At 42.7% G+C, this 17,428-nt stretch overlaps 1 long non-coding RNA gene across 1 annotated transcript; it reads right to left on the bottom strand.

Annotated features, from left to right (window-relative positions):
* Window positions 1-4,882: 4,882 nt before the first annotated feature.
* Window positions 4,883-5,574, bottom strand: LOC139433665 (uncharacterized). Its single transcript, XR_011643054.1, has 3 exons — window positions 5,495-5,574; window positions 5,287-5,397; window positions 4,883-5,000 (listed from the first exon to the last, which is right to left on the bottom strand). It is a non-coding gene; the product is annotated as an uncharacterized lncRNA (long non-coding RNA).
* Between the last annotated feature and the right edge of the window lie 11,854 nt (window positions 5,575-17,428).

Raw genomic sequence — 17,428 nt, 5'->3', positions numbered from 1 at the left:
GCTGCATGTCTTCGGATTACATCTCTGGACTGGAGGGGTGTGCTCTAGGTCGGTACCAGCGTGAACTCGAGCTGTGTGGGTTGCCCTTACAGACTGCCTGCAGACGTATGGAAAAACGACCCTTGAAAGTGGCCTTCGGTCGATGTTGGCTGCATCTACGTCTATCTTCTGGAAACACCAGGTGAATACCCCACTTGTCACAATAATATTATCATGCCATTGCATGTATGTGGTATTTTAGAGTTGACTAGATATTGATTAAGGCAATAGACTATGATATTCTGCTTGCACCTCGCGTGAAATGGCGCATACCGGAAGTACGGTGTCGCCCTCGGCCCAAAACCCGTTTGTGTGTGTGAAAGACTTCACTCGCGTGTATGTCCATATCGATCAGGTCCAGCTAGTTCTACCTGCTTATTAAAAGACACCTAAACAATAAGTGTCGCTATGCAACCGGGTGAGGCCACAAAGTATAGCAGCATTATGCATTTGTTTACATGCCCACCGGAACCCCGAGGCATTACCAACAGATCAACGCACAATCAACCCACACAGGACATCTCTTTCTCCACATTAAGTGTTAGATATTATAGTTGACTATTCTTGTCTGTCACATACTCTTCTGTCTGTCACTGATGTGGTATTGCGCTAAACGGAAATTATTTGGACCGGACATTTTGACCGGAGAGATTTAGATCTACCGGTCTTCAGCATATGTTACCGGTCATAGTCCGGTAATTACTGGCTAACGGGAACTCTGGACTGATCACAACTTTATTATATCTGCCTGTTTAGACACGTTTTTTATGCATAACACGCTGTTTTGTGTCTGTTTTTCCTGATATGACATGTTTTATAGAAACAACTATAAATAGAGGTGTGTGTGTAAGAAGTTCTTCATTCTAAATGTGCGTTTTTCTTGACTGATCATAACTTCATTACATCATCTTATTTACACCCATTTCTGACGTTTAACAGCATTAAAAATGGAATACACTCAGATTTAGTTCACAGTCAGTCAGTCGGTGTGTTGTATAAAACCAGTCAATCATTTAAAACCATTTAAAGCAATCACTTGACATGCTTTTCTTCATTACTATTTGACATTTATCTAACAAAGACATGAAGCATAATGTCATGCTCTCCATAAAGCAATCACGATAATAATACAGTTAAATACAGCAGAACACACCACTCATCAGCCGGCTCTTCACACCTGCTCTCCTTTGTGTTGCACGTCGAGTCTCATCCACACATGACCTTTTGATTATAACTGTTATTTATGTGATAAAGTGAAGTGTGTGTTCTCGCTGCGTGTGTGTTAGCGGCTTCACGAAACCTCCTTCATGTTGGGTGTTGCTCTTAATATTTTCACTCTTAAATATCTTACAATACCACTGATTAAATATACACCGCACGGCCAAAAGCATGTGGACTGCTGATGCCTGAGTGTGTGGCGTGGGGGGCATTAAAGGGACGGAAGAGCGGTGGTACGAGTTATCCGAAGTTAGCGTATTCCCCACAGTATCTAAACGTCTCAACGCAGCACTCACAGTGTACTGCTGCGGACGTGAGCAGCGGCAAATCGTAAAGACACCTGAGGCAAATGTGTAATTGTTGATATTGGGCTAAATAAATCAAATGTGATTGACGGATTGGCTTGTTCCTCGAATTCAGGCATCCCGAGATCAATCATCGATTGGAGGTAAGACACTGACTCAGGGCCGTCCCTCCCTACAGGCCGATCGTGCAGACTGCGTGGGGCCTCACCTCGCTGAGGGGGCCTCACCTTGCGGAGGGGGCCTCACCTCGCGGAGGGGGCCTCACCTTGCGGAGGGGGCCTCACCTCGCGGAGGGGGCCTCACCTCGCTGAGGGGGCCTCACCTTGCGGAGGGGGCCTCGCCTCGCGGAGGGGGCCTCGCCTCGCTGAGGGGGCCTCACCTTGCGGAGGGGGCCTCGCCTCGCTGAGGGGGCCTCACCTCGCTGAGGGGGCCTCACCTTGTGGAGGGGGCCTCGCCTCGCAGAGGGGGCCTCGCCTCGCAGAGGGGGCCTCGCCTCGCGGAGGGGGCCTCACCTTGCGGAGGGGGCCTCGCCTCGCGGAGGGGGCCTCGCCTCGCGGAGGGTGCCTCGAAATGCAGCGAGCTTATGCGGTGCAATTGGTGTGGCGCGGCACGGTTTCACTAGCACCCCCCGCCCCCCCCCGTCGACGCTCGCGAAACAGAGGGCCTCATCACATAACTTTGCGTGGGGCCTCATGTTGGCGAGGGACGGCCCTGCACTGACTGTGAATTAGTACCTTAAAGAGCTTACGAAATGAAGGACAATACTTTTCTTATTACGATAATATATATACTATTATTAATGGGAAATCATGTCATTCATGACAATATGCCCGCAGTATTTATAAATCGTGGTTTATTACAACTTTCCATGCTCACTTCCGATGTTACACGACCGCTCCGAACAAAACAGCTTTCGCCGGTTAGTGACGTCACGCACGTCACGAGTAGAACACCTGTTGAATAATACACTACCTCTGTGGCTGATGTCGGACTCTGGAGACAGAATCGAGTGACAGACAAGACTCATTTGGCGGAGATCCGATGCGGCAACAGAACAGAGACTGGTATACATTTGACTTTAATTCAGAGATTCTCAAAAAATAGTAAATCAATAATAATACATCGTAATGTAGCAGGCAAACTTGGCTCAGGCAACAGAACAGAGACTGGTATATACATTTGACTAAAATTCATAGAGATTCTCAAAAAATAGTAAATAAATAATAATGACTCTGCTGAAATAACCAGTTTAGATACATATAGCTGGTCAGGCTGTTGTAAATTGACCAGCCAGTAGATATTAGGCTGTAGAGGGGTTGTGGACACTTCAGCTGGCCAGGATGGCTGGTTTATCCATCTATCACCAGCTTATGTTTAATAATAGTATTAAATATACCCTGCTGGGAGCTTACCAGGATTCCAGGTGACCAGCATACATTAAATACTGGTATGATTATTTAAACAAGAGAACATAAATATATTACAAAGATTCATTGTGTCATGTATTCTGGTATCTACAAAATAAAGACATTGTATAGTGTTCATAATAGTATTTTAATTTAATAAATAGCTAGTTAATATAATAAAATACAGTAACAATACAATAATTATACAAATAACAACCAACCTGCAAATCAACCTACACATCAAAATAAATATATTATCTAAAACCGGTGCATTTGATTTAAAATAAAAGTAATACATAGAATTCAATATTTAAATGGTAACACAAACCGTAACACTATGTATGATAAGAACAAGGCAACAAAGAAAGTGTTTTTTGTTTTTCCTTGTTCATGTCTATAATGTTTCCCGTTGTGTAGCGTGCAGCCTTTCCCAATCTGGCCTGCACTTCTGTCTGTTGAAGCCACTTCTTCAAGCAAACTGAAAAGAAATGTACAGATATAAGTACACTGTAAAAAGAAAACTTAATATTTACGTTAACATTTGGGCTGCTGTGGTTGCCAGAACCGTTAAAGTATAATACATTACAAATTACAGTTGGTTGGCATAGAGTCTAGACGTGACAGTCAACAATTGCTTATGGTGAATTACAATGGCAAAAACAAATAGAGCTAGTGTACACGGTGCGGCTGTGTTATCTGGGAAATAGAAGAATCGGATCAGGATTCGGTATTGGCAGACAATCAATATCAAATGAATCGGATCATTATTAGCATCTGATCACCTTTGTCGACTTGCAGCCTAAATACAAAGATAACTCCACTCCTCTCCTACCACTCTTACCTCTAATGAGCATTGGTAGAACTAGTGTCCGAGTCATAGGGTCCAGAGGCCTGTACTACGAAGCCGGTTCAACCTAACCTGGATATGTTGGAGTTAGCCGGTTGGCCTAATCCAAAACATACGCGCTCTCGCTAAACGGTCCTACGACGCGGGTTATCAAGTGGATCGCTCAGCCAGCCGTGTCCTATCTAGTTAGGTGCGCGTTCACATGAAAGGGGTGGTATCTGGAGCATTCGACCAATCACAGACATGGAGAAGCGCACTGACAGCGCAGCGTCATACTTCCTGAATGAAAAGTGCACTTTAATATTAGTCAAATATGAAGAAGTTAAACTTTAAACATCCATGACTGAAACACTTGATCAGGATAAAAGCCTCAGAGCTGCAGCTGCAAGGTGAACACAGCTGGAGCAGAACACGTGTTGGAATGCGTACATTAACAGGTTTATGATATCACTGCCCCGTCTAACACACGATCTGACTTTCATTACCTCTGACTCAGAGTTTCCTCAACTTAACGTGTTGTTAAAATAATACTTCTGCATCCAGTCTGTGACGCTGAGTGTTGCACGGCCAGATACGGCTCAGCTGACTCAGATCAGGAGATATGTGATACATTATGAAGTGATATGCCGCGGACTGTACTTAATGTACTCTGATCCGGTTACTGATGTTGTGGCAGATATTTAAGAGCTTTCTTAACGCTAATGTTCTAACAGTCAGATTGCTCTGAAGATGGAGGTGATATTCTATTAATGTTCACGTTCACACAGTCGGTGATTTTTGCCGGCCGTCTTTCCTTTCTCCTGTGATATGACTTGATCGCTTTAAACTCCGCACACTGAGCTCTGATTGGTCAGCAGGCGGTGCTTTCACTGAGTTGAGCTCTTAGCCTGCAACCTAACCTGCTCCGGAGCAAGCTAGCCGTTCAGCATCAGTTACCATGGAGATCTAGCCCGCTAAAAAGAGAACCAGCTTCGTAGGACCGGAAAGCCGGAGTTTTCCCTGAAGTTAGCCGCTGAGAGAACATCCTGCTTCGTAGGACAGGCCTCAGGACTGACTGAAGACATGTGGAACAGAGGACAGGCATGGTTCCATGTACAGGAAACTGGAACAGGTGTTTTCATCTTTTCTGCCTGAAGATTCACAAGTTCTTGATCAGGTGTTTGATGTGGGCTGGCATGATCCTTTCTGCAGCGATGAATAAAGAAAACAAAGACATTTTTTTAAATAATGGTAATGATGGTAACAACAATAATATTAGTATAATTATGTATATAGCACTTACACAATTGCAAAGTGATTCTCACAACAAAAATAAAGAACAAAACAATATCAACAATAAAAAAAAAAAAATTATTACAGGAATGTTGAGACAAATAAATGTTTTTTCAGTCTTTACAATGCACTGAAATGACCTTCCAAAGGCTACATTTAAACTCAATACCATAAATAACTGGGTACCAAAGTGCTTTACCTGATAGAACACGCTCCACACGGAGCAGCAACCATCCGGCTCGGCCTTTTGCTGCATATCATCTCCTCCCTCTCTCTCTCTCTCTCTCTGGTGTTAGGTTCCAGTAGATCTCTACTGTCCAATACAACTTAAATTCCCCAAAAAATCCTATTAAAAAAAGTTAAAAACAATGACTGGCTGTTGGCATTGAAATGGATTAGAATCTCACCTTTTTCCTGGATGTCAGGAAGGCCATGGAGTCGTTCCCTTCAAGTCCGCAACCAGTCATAGGAGTTCAAATGCAAAGCCTGAATGATGACAAGAGCGAGAGACATACATTTTACAATTATATTTGTAATTCATACCAGAGCAGTGTGTCCAGGCCCTGCACGACACGCAAAGAACAGATCAAACCCTGACAGACTCACACACTTGATGTCCTCATCTGATAAGGTTTCATTTTTTAGCAGCATAGTAACATTACTCAAAGTATATGTCAGACCCAACTCATTTACAGTATGTTTTGCATCTCCTCAACAATGGTCTGTATAGTTGAGTAGAAAAAAACTGTCCCTACAATTTCAGGTAGATTAACACACATTTGTAAGAAAAGTTTACAATGAAGCACAAAACCCCTCTTTGTATTAAGCTAGCTGCCACAGAAAGTGCAGCTTAACATGCTAACCTTTGGTGAGCTACAGTAAAGCTAACTTCATGCTCAACACAAAACCTTTAACGTGCATTACATTGACGATTTTAAACACAACTTAACTCTCTCTACTTGTAAGATAACGTTTAGTTAACTTACCCTTAAATAACTACATCACGTTTTTCAGTGGAAACACAAACTGCAGAAAACGTTAGCTGCTAACTGTTGTTAGCTAAGACAGCTAGCTCTTAAGGGAAGTAACATAGCCTCATGGCAAACGTAAGGTTGAGTTAACGTAACGTTGTAAGAAAGCAAAACGAACCTTGGAGAAAGCGTTTACTCTCTCTCCTTAGCGGGCATTGTTGATTGTTCGAAACACGATCTCTCGATGTGCTGCCCCACACATCGTCGGTTTCATCGACCCCGGGTTACCTGGTCTAGCAAACGTCCGCCTCGTACGACGCACTTGTTTTGTCCATATACGCAACATTTGATCATTTTTTGGCCACAAAAACATCCCATAACCAGATGTTGAGACGGCCCCACATCCCCATACAACATATCGCTTGCCAATTATTCTTGGCGTCTTATTGCTGTGCATCCTTTGTCGTAATATTTGGCCCTTCAATGCATTCAAACGGGACTGAGCTCAGCTGTGTTCCACTCATGACGTCACCGCCGGAAATGGCCGAAGTTGATGTTTCCGGCGCAACGAACGATTGTTACTAACTGACAACTTTTGTATGCTGTTGTAATCGTGATTTATTCAAAATAGATCAATAATAAAAAAATCATATGGCACATTCCACAATACAAATGCAACCTCTATCATATACTAAGCCCACTAACAGGTGCTAAAAGCATTTCGTAAGCTCTTTAAAGATCTTCACAGACAATAACACCCCTTGCTGTTAAATACCAACGAACTATGTGCAATATATATATATATATATATATATATATATGCCGTTAATAACTGTGCTATACCTGGCTGCTAAATCCTAAGAACTGTTACAGGATGTGTATTTTGTAAATTGTGTAACTTTTTTACTTTTATTATATTTTTGTATTATATCATAACTTTTAGTTTTACTTTAATACTTTTGAATGCATGTAACATTAAGCTGTAACAACGTGTTTCCCCTCTGTGGGACTAATGAAGGTATTCTGATTCTGATTACAAAGATAAGATGTATTTTTACCTCTCTATGTGCTGCTATAACAGCCTCCACTTTGTCACCATTTACTCGGATGGATGAAGTCTGACATTATGCATTGTTTCATGGATCTTTCATAGAGAATTAAGCTAGGTTCTGGAGTTTAAATATACCAAAACTTTAAAATCGTAAAAGGAAAACACGTTCAGTTTATCTTGAAAGAAGTCTTAACGGTTGAGAAGCTGGACACGTAAATTGCCCTATTAAAGGAAATGGTCAATCAAGTGCGTTAGCGTCACTGAAGAAGGAATTATATTACATAAACTGTTCGTCAGTGAAATATAAAATGTCACATGGCGTTCTACATCTAATGCATTTTAGACGGAAATATTCAACTTCTTTACTGCACTACCCTCTGTTTTTTTAATGAAGCTTATTTTTGCAGATACAGATCATTAAAGGTGGGGTCGGTAAGTTTCAGAAACCGGCTCGAGTGCACTGAAATGTGAAAGTACACGGCCGAAAAGAATCCGCCCCTTCCTTCAGACTTCCTCACAGAGCACCTCCTCCAACACACAGGAACACGACGTCAGCAGACTGGGGACAGTGGCCGCCTGTTGCTGGCGAGTCATTGAAGTGCTGCTGCAATGCACGCCCAATGAGGGCACGAGATACATGTGTGCGTGCACGAGATGGAAGGCTGACAGACAGGGCGGCAAATGGTTGTACTTTTCACAGCGCCACGGCTTCCACAGATGACATTTTTTTTATGGATTTGTTGTCAAAGCACTTCAGATATTCATTGCTATCGGATGTTAAGAGCATTCCATGGAATATAACAAAAAGTGTATCTCGAGCCGGTTTCTGAAAGGTACCTACCCCACCTTTAATACAGAATATAATATGTATTATTATAAATGTAATTGCCCTGCAGCATATAAGGTGATTGAAATAGCTTCACCGCACATTAACGAGTCCTGATCTGAGTCGTGGACTTTGAGTCGTGGCTGAACCTGTCACTGCGGTCCTGCCTGACTCTCTGCTATACTTCCCTGACGGCTCCCACAGGATTGTTGACATTCTCGTGGATTCATCTTCTTATTACAGACACATGCATTTCCAAACATTTGGTCTATATGCTGTAAAATGTATTATCTTTTCGATTTCCACACGGCATCTATTGCACGTCTGTCCGTCCTGAGAGAGGGATCCCTCCTCTGCTGCTCTCCCTGAGGTTTCTCCCATGTTCCCTTAAACTGTGGGTTTCTCCGGAAGTTTTTCCTTGTACGATGTGAGGGTCTAAGGACAGAGGGTCTAAGGACAGAGGGTCTGAGGACAGAGGGTCTGAGGACAGAGGGTCTAAGGACAGAGGGTCTGAGGACAGAGGGTCTGAGGACAGAGGGTCTAAGGACAGAGGGTCTGAGGACAGAGGGTCTGAGGACAGAGGGTCTAAGGACAGAGGGTCTAAGGACAGAGGGTCTGAGGACAGAGGGTCTAAGGACAGAGGGTCTAAGGACAGAGGGTGTCGTATTGTCATACTGATATTCTGTACAAACTCTGAAGTTCACTGAGACAAATATAACATTTGTGATATTGGGCTATAAATATATAAACATTGATTGATTGATTGGTTGATTGGTTGGTTGGTTGGTTGATTGATTGATTGATTGATTGATTGATTGATTGATTGATTGATTGATTGATTGATTGGTTGATTGATGCATCAACAAGTAAAAGTATTACTATCCAATACTATCAGATAAGATAAGACTTTATTCATCCCGAAGGAAATTGTTGTGTTTTTGAGTTACAAAAATACAATAAACACAGCAGCACAATATAATAATATTATTCTGAAGTAATTCTGCTTAATTTACTTTACATATTTAACTGTACTACTGCGACTTTTGCATACGTCTGAATAGTTATACCTGTGGAGTTAAAATTACAATCATTCCTCCTAGATGTAGCCTGGAGGAGAACGTGGCCTTAGTGAAGAACAAATACCTTACACCTCAAGTACAGTACTTGAGTCAAGGTACTTGGTTACTTCCTGGTCCACAATGTATATACATGTATGGCAAGTTTATGTATATAGCACTTTTCAACACAAGGCAATTCAAAGTGCTTTACACAAATGAAAGACCTTTAAGAGCATAAAACAAATTAGAAACATTAAAAATCAAAGATAATAAAACAGGTACATGAATAGTTCAATTAAAAGCAGCGGCAAAAAGAAAAGTCTCCAGCCTGGATTTAAAAGTAGTAGCCTGAGAGTTGCAGATATTTTGAAATATCCCTAACTAAATTCTCACATTCCTCTTGAAGTCAGTTGTGAATACTTCCTTGTGTGTGTTTGTGCGTCAGTGTCTTCTTGTCATTGTTGTGTGTGTTGTTCCTGTGTGAATGTCTCTATTAGTTAACCGCAGCCCGGCCTTGTTTTATCATCTCTCTCTCTTTGAAGTACAGGTGGAAAGCTGAGCCTAGCATTAGCCGCCTCGCTCGCCCCGGGCCCCGACACTAATATGTGAACGCTGCCGAAATGAACAATACCGCCTTTACATTCATTACACAGAGCCATCAGTCACTGTTTAAACTGGAAAACTGAATGTGTGTGTGTGCGCGCGTGCGTGTGTGTGGACGGGGTGACATCGAGATCACACACAAGCATTCACAGTCCATATGATACCTGTGGATACATACACACATTTGTATTCATTGTTCCTGACATATAATATAATACACACACAGACACAGACACAGACACAGACAGCCGCAGACACACAGTTAAATCCCTGTGTAAGCATGTAAATCATCCACGTGTCCTCACTGTCTGCAGCTACACGCTAACGTGCTAGCACCTTAGCCTATCTATCAAGATACTTAGCATTTCTTGTCATACAGTAGGCGATAGTTAGCATTTGAACATGCTCTGTTGATGAAATCAAGCTTCATGCTAACTTGCTAGCACCTTGTAGGCCTACAAGGCAATAGTTAGCATAGGCTATTAATTAACATGTGTTGTGTTGATGAAAGCCAGCACCATGCTAACGTTGCTAGCACCTTAGCCCATCTTCTATCAAGCACCATGCTAACGTTGCTAGCACCTTAGCCCATCTTCTATCAAGCACCATGCTAACGTTGCTAGCACCTTAGCCCATCTTCTATCAAGCTCCATGCTAACTTGCTATCACCTTAGCATATCTTGTCATACAGTAGGCTATGGTTAGCATTTTATTTTTAACATGTGTTGATGAAAGCAAGTACCATGCTAACTTGCTAGCACCTTAACATATTGTCATACAGTAGGCCAGGGCTATTCAATTACACATTCAGTTGGGCCAGATTTTATAACTACAAAATTCAGCTGGGCCAGACATTCAGCGGCCTGTAAAAAGCGGGTAATGACACATTTTAAACCAACACATATTACTGCGATGAAAAACATGCAATTTTTATTCATTGTTCATCTAACACACAATCTACATCAAAAAGTGCATAAAAACACAACAAATTAGCATTAATTTAACAGAATCTGAAAAAAAGTGCACAGTTGTAGCATGACATTAGTTTGCTTTAGAAGTCAAATATTCAGGTTTTTTGTTTTAACCAGGCACATCACAAAGTGCATTTAACTGAATACAATAATAGCAGTCTTAATAAATGTCCTCACATACAAAATAAAATTGGATACATATGACACATGCACATCAAAAAGTGCATTAACAAACAGTTAAAGAGCTCCAATGTAACAAAAAGAGGTAATACTATAATGTTTTCACTTTTCAAGTAATAACAAAAAAATCATACGTTTTGGTCACAATTGACAAAAGTTCATTTAAATGAATACAAAAATAACTGTAAAACCCTGCACAAACTCATAACAAGGGATGAGGGTAAATAACATGAATACTACACTACACGTCTACTATAGTAAACTAGGTGCTTACTATCACCTCATTTGTGATTTGTCATCGCTGACTTTTTTGTTGTTGAACAAGAGCAGTGATTTTTGGCTCATAGGATGTCAATGCAATCTTAAGACATTGGTGAAGAGTGCTGTCAGTCAGGGAGCAGCGAGTGCTACTTTTGATTGAGTTCATGTGTGAAAAGCTTGATTCACATTTGTGTGTTGATCCAAATATACTGAGCACACAGATCGCTACTTTCTGAACGTTAGGGAACTGCTGTTTTTTGACATCACTCCAAAACTTCGCTGGCCCGTTAGTGCGCTGCTCTGGTGCCATGGTTACGGATGAATGCATGTCAATAAATTCCAGTGTAAATTTCCCCTCGTCGATGCAGGGGACCACTTCCTTTGTTCTGGTTGATACGTCCCCCTCTATTGCAACAGTGAAGGGGTCTCTGACAAAGCCCATCAACTCTGTGGACAGAGCAAGTCCATCCAATCAACCGGCAAAGTTCTCTTTCAACCTCGCAATGAAATCTGTCATCACATCCGTGATTTGTGCCGGGGATGTGATGTATTTGGGGAGCGTCGGAAAATGCAGCATCCAACCCGTACTCAAGTCGGTCGCGAAAAGGTCCAGCTTGACTTGGGCAATGACTCGCGCATCTGCTCCACAAGATCAATGACCGATTTGTCTTTGTTTACGCTTCAGAGTTCCGATAGACATGTTTTAGAGTTGCTATCATATGACCACCGTTACTAGCACCACCAGATACACTTTCAAAAAACGTACTGCGTTGTGGTTTAGTGGTTTCTATGCAACGCGGAGTGTTGCATTCATGGTCTGTACTAGTGTAGGAATTTGGCTACGGGAGGCTGGGCCACTCGGGAGTTGGTTCTGGGCCGCATCTGGCCCGCGGGCCGCCATTTGAATATGCCTGCAGTAGGCTATGGTTAGCATTTTAACATGTGTTGATGAAAGCAAGCACCATGCTAACGTTGCTAGCACCTTAGCCTATCTTCTATCAAGCTCCATGCTAATTTGCTAGCACCTTAGCATATGTTGTCATACCTATATAGTTAGCATTTTAACATGGACTGTGTTGATCAGCTCAGTCTTTATTAACAATGCACCAAAAATATGGCATCATAATCAAAAAGGTATTTATTTTGCAACTGTTTTTCTTTCTTGCTTACATATTTTGGTGTTGACCTATTATGGCTGTAACAGTTGTAAATATACAGTGGGGTTTATTTGTAAATCATTTTGGATAATCACACAAATTCTGTGTTTTATATTAAGTAATTCTGTGTTCTTCATTTTATTGAATGTTCAATACCTGACAAGGTCGGAGATCGGTGGGCGGAACCTCTGAATTGTGGTCGTTGTGCTCAGGAGATAATTGTTGTGAGGACTTTCCCCCCCCCCCCCCCCTATATATTGTGTCCCTCACGTTTCCTCTTCCCACGTGAGAGGAGTCACTGCGAGGGAAAGCCAATATACTGATTGTTATATCTGTTGTCAGATTGTCAGTAATAAAACGGAGATCGTCAAAACTGAATGCTGGCCCGGGTCGTCCATGACAACGCAGAACACAACGCAGAGACCGCTTAACGACACCTGTTACATATGGGCAATTATTTTCATTGTCCTCTTTTACACTTAGCATATTGTATAATTGCTCAAACCTTTTTTGCACACTTGAGCCATGTTGACCGACGATCAGGCTACGACTATAGCTGTAATATTTTATACCAAGTCGTAGCCGAATTAGACTATAGGTAATTCAAGATGGCTTAATGCTCAACTATGTGTTCAAGTTGAACATAAAACAACCTACATTGAGAGTAACTTCCCCACGACTTTTTGCCATTTCCTTTGGAAAAGTTCATGCAGGATAAGTCGCTGGTCTCTGTTGACAACCATTTCCATTTGACTTTAAGTGGTAGGGAGGAATTTGAAGTAAAGTTTATCTCAAATTTCTATATATAACTGAAACGCTGAGAAAACACACTCACCTGCCAAAAACACACCCATGCACACCTACTCATCGTTGCAAATTCCATCTCTTGAATGCACACACGCACACGCACACACACACACACACACACACACACACACACACACACACACACACACACACACCTGCTGGATCAGGTTCAGGTCCTCAAAAAAACGACATGTCGGCTCATTTCTTCTCCTCCCTCAAATGTACCCTCCATCTCCTTTGTTGTCTAACTTTCCTCCCCTGTGAGGAGACTTCAGCCCACACAAACATGACAGCCGACACACACACACACACACACACACACACACACACACACACAGTCTTTTCATTTCCAGCCGGTGTAAGATGTCACCTGAGTCGCTGTAATTACGCCCAGGGTGCTAATAGCGTTTCTCTCACCTCTCTGAGAGCCAGCCAGCCTTCAAGGAAAGATGTGTGTGTGTGTGTGTGTGTGTGTGTGTGTGTGTGTGTGTGTGTGTGTGTGTGTGTGTGTGTGTGTGTGTGTGTGTGTGTGTGTGTGTGTGTGTGTGTGTGTGTGTGTGTGTGTGTGTGTGTGTGTGTGTGTGTGTGTGTGTGTGTGTGTGTGTGTGTGTGTGTGTGTGTGTGTGTGTGTGTGTGTGTGTGTGTGTGTGTGTGAGAGGCAGGTATATAATGGGGTCAGTGTTGTCTTTGAGCTTCTTCTTTTGTCGCTCGATGGACGGTTGAACTTTTTTGTTGTCGCTAAAGGACCTTAGTCTGAAAGCAGATGTGTGTGTTAATATCGATTTGAATGCACAAAAGAACGCATTATACACACATTACATAATTTCAATCGTATCTACTCCTTTATTTCTGACCTACACTCTCCTAATAAAGTCCTGCTGTCGTGTTTAAGTAAAAATCAATTAAAGAAAATTAGTTTTAAATGTGCACAAAACTTCGAGGTCTACTTTAATGATTCCATATTTGAACTACGTGTTTTCCACTGAAAGTACTTCACACCCAAATGAGTCCTTTCAGGCCCAATATGATCTTAAATTTCATTATAAATCACCAAGCTCCGTCTAAAAGAGGTCCCGTCCAGGAGGCAAAGGAAATCAGCAAATTGGCTTTATTAACGAATACATGGAGAAGATATATCCGGATATTCCGTGAACGTAAGGGAGGTCGCGGCGACCCGCGGCTCCCTGTTGACAAAAAGTAACATTGAATTAAACAACAGCTATTTTATTTTGTTACACATTGGATGATTTTCTGAAAGGTACGCCTTTTTCTCTCGGAGTTTAATGGGATACTGTGACACTGAAATAATATTTAGTCCGCTAATACACGTGTTACATCTTTCCACGTCTCGCTTCTGGTTCGTTTGGTTAAAAATAGAAAAGTTACAAATTAAATAGAGATTTATATTCTGCATTTCTAGATTGCTTTTACTGCCATCCATGCTGGCTCCCCTGTACGGATACAAAGCACACATATCTATTGTTCAAAGACATTTCCAGAACAAGCAGCTTTTGTTATAACAGGTGGAAATAGACTTCACAGATGTTTACAGATGCAACAAACTTTTTTATACATATACAACTTTATAAGCTGTGTTTTAGGTGGCAAAATTGCTTTTTGGATGGTAAAGGTTTCCGACTCCTAATTTAGACAGAAAAGTAAGTAAGTATGTATATAGCACCCTTCTCAACACGGATGTACAAAGTGCTTTACAGTACAGCACACAATTCAAAGTACAACATGTAGAATAAAAGGCATAAAACAACAGCATAGGATAAAACACCAATGAAAGACTAACTCGCCTCCTCCTCCGAAGACCCAAAGGCCTGTCGGAAGAGGTGGGTCTTTAACTGCCCCTTAAAAATCTCTATTGAGGCCGAGGCTCTTAGTTTCTGGGGGAGTTCGTTCCAAAGTCTTGGAGCCACCGCCTCACAGGCACGGCCCCCCTTTAGCCTGGTTCGGGGCACCCTAGGAGGCCTTGCTCAGAGGACCTCTGGGCCCGGGTTGTGCTGTGCGGGTGGATCAGGTCATTAATGTAGGCTGGGGCTTGGCCGTGGACAGCTCTATATGTGAAGAGCAACACTTTGAAGTGGGTTCTTGGACAGGGAGCCAGGGCAGACAGCATCGGAGGGATGTGGCATGTTTCTATGGACCGAGTGAGCAATCTGGCTGCAGCACTTTGGACCTGTTGGAACCGGTTTATCGATGTGTTGTTGAGGCAGGAGAACAGAGCATTGCAATAATCAGACATGCTTGATGATGTTTTCTATCTATTTAACAATCGACATTAAGGCAGTGCTTGAATTGGAATACAAAAGTCAATGTATTTATACAGCCCAAAAACAAGTATGTGGCTCAAAGTCATAGTATATCCTAAATGCTGGTGGGTTCGTCTCTTTACTGTATATTTTAGAAAGGCTCGTACTTAAACAAAATGACTCGGAGTGCATCTGAGATGAGAGGGGGTGCAGGGGTAAAGTGCTATTTTTATAAGTGGGAGTGGATCTAACACAAGATTTCTTTTTAAATATTGAAGTTGAAAAGCATAAATATGGTGCACTTTGAGAGCAACATGAAGAGATCTATAGATACATCTCTCAAAACCCAAGGACTGTTCCAATAGGCGCGTTCACACCGCAGTACTTTTCCCACTTTAGTTCCGAAATGTCGCGTTCACACCAAAAAGAGCCAGAACTAAAATTAGTACATCAGAACCCTTTCACCCCTTTTTCCGTCGCTGCTAAAGAGCAGGGACTTTCGTGGGAGAAAAAGGTTCCTGTGTCTGATTGGCTGGGCGGATTGCAAACCACGCCCCGTAAAACTCCCAAAAAGCTTTGTGAAGCCGCCATTTTATTATCCTCGCATTAGCATTATTAGCATTAGCGTTAGCCCAGCGCAGAAACGCAGAGAGACTAACTTATGGCAACACAAAATAAAACATGGGAGCGGTGGAGATGAGGAGGAGTCGGCGTTCTGGCGATTTACTCGGAAGCCAGTCCCCATGAACCTTTGTGGGAAAAGTACTGCGGTGTGAATGCGCCTAAAGATACATCTCTCAACACCCAGATGAAACAGAACTGTAAACAGATTTACTTTTTCTTTATGGATATTTTACAAATCACTCTCCTTTCAAACTGTATTCTTGTTTTACTGTCATATAGTATTTCATTTTTAGTGAGTTACTCAGATGAGTACCAGGAGACAGAGTTTGGTGCTCTGGTACAATTGTGGTGAAGGCATCTGAGTCGTATTTGAACCGAAATGTCTACGAGCAGAAGACGGCATCTTTCTTACAGGAATATTCAGCCAATCTCTGTTTTGAAACCTTGAGCTGCAAAATGAGCGCCTACCCCCCACTGTACAGGCGAGTTGGGAACTTGTTTAAAGATACCTGGGGGCAGGCTCTGCTTGCCGAAGTCCTCGGGCCGCCGAGGGGTGGCGGTGTTTGGGGCGACGAAGGCGGCTGCTCCGGGGGCGAGGCGGGCAAAGCGGCGGCGGCACCTCATGACGCATACTGAGTACTGAGTACCGGTACCAGATGGGTACAAATCTGAAGTCCCGGTTCTGCGTACCGGTGAGTACCGGCCCAATTCAAGCACTGCATTAAGTGATTTAGCTTTATATTAAGGGGCGGTGGTGGCGAAGTCCTTAGGGACTTGGCTTGGCAACTGGAAGGCCACCAGTTCAAGTCCCGGACCAAGTGCTACCGAGGTGTCCCTGAGCAAGGCACCGCTCCCCGGGCGCCGTACATAATGGCAGCCCACTGCTCCTAACACCAGGATGGGTCAATGCAGAGAAACCGTTTTGTTACATAATAGACTACGTAATGCCAATAAGTTGAATCTTCTTCTTCTTATGAGTGGCATCTGAAGTAACTTTAAAGTTAACTATAATCTAAAGTCTTTTTTAGGTATTTAAAAGTATATTTCTTCTTTGTTTATATGTAATCTCAATTAGCCTCATGTTGATGCTGATACATGGAGGATACATTCTGTGTTTGAGTATCACATTCACTTTCTCCATCTATGTTGCAGCACCTCGGCTTTTACCCATCAGACCTCAGCAACCTCCCAGAATCCTTTGGGTTTCCTTCCCCATGCTGCCCTTCTCCTCTTCTCCCCGCGGACAAAAGGCCGCCTGTATCCGGAGGGTTTGTTTGATTTGCTTGTTGAATTCGCGCCGCTGGTTCGAGTCAAAGACTTGTTTTCATTGGTGGTGGAGGGAGGGCATGTCCGCTCCATAATCAGAGCGAAAACAGAGGGGGAGGAGGAGAAGCTATCTGTTTGGTTTGCTTTCAGAAGGCTGGTTTGTTGTGTGGACGGACGGCACCGTCAGTGTCATCGCCTGCAGAGAAACATCCCATCAGCTCAAACAACGTCTGACAGCGTGGAGACGAAATACAGATTCTCATCAGTCAGCGATTCTGCTTCCTCGTGAGGAAGACCCTCTTCACCGA

This window comes from Pseudochaenichthys georgianus, unplaced genomic scaffold, assembly GCF_902827115.2.
Source record: "Pseudochaenichthys georgianus unplaced genomic scaffold, fPseGeo1.2 scaffold_886_arrow_ctg1, whole genome shotgun sequence".
Classification (NCBI taxonomy): domain Eukaryota; kingdom Metazoa; phylum Chordata; class Actinopteri; order Perciformes; family Channichthyidae; genus Pseudochaenichthys; species Pseudochaenichthys georgianus.
The sequence above is the reverse complement of the archived record's forward strand: the minus strand, read 5'-3'. Positions and strand labels throughout refer to the sequence as shown.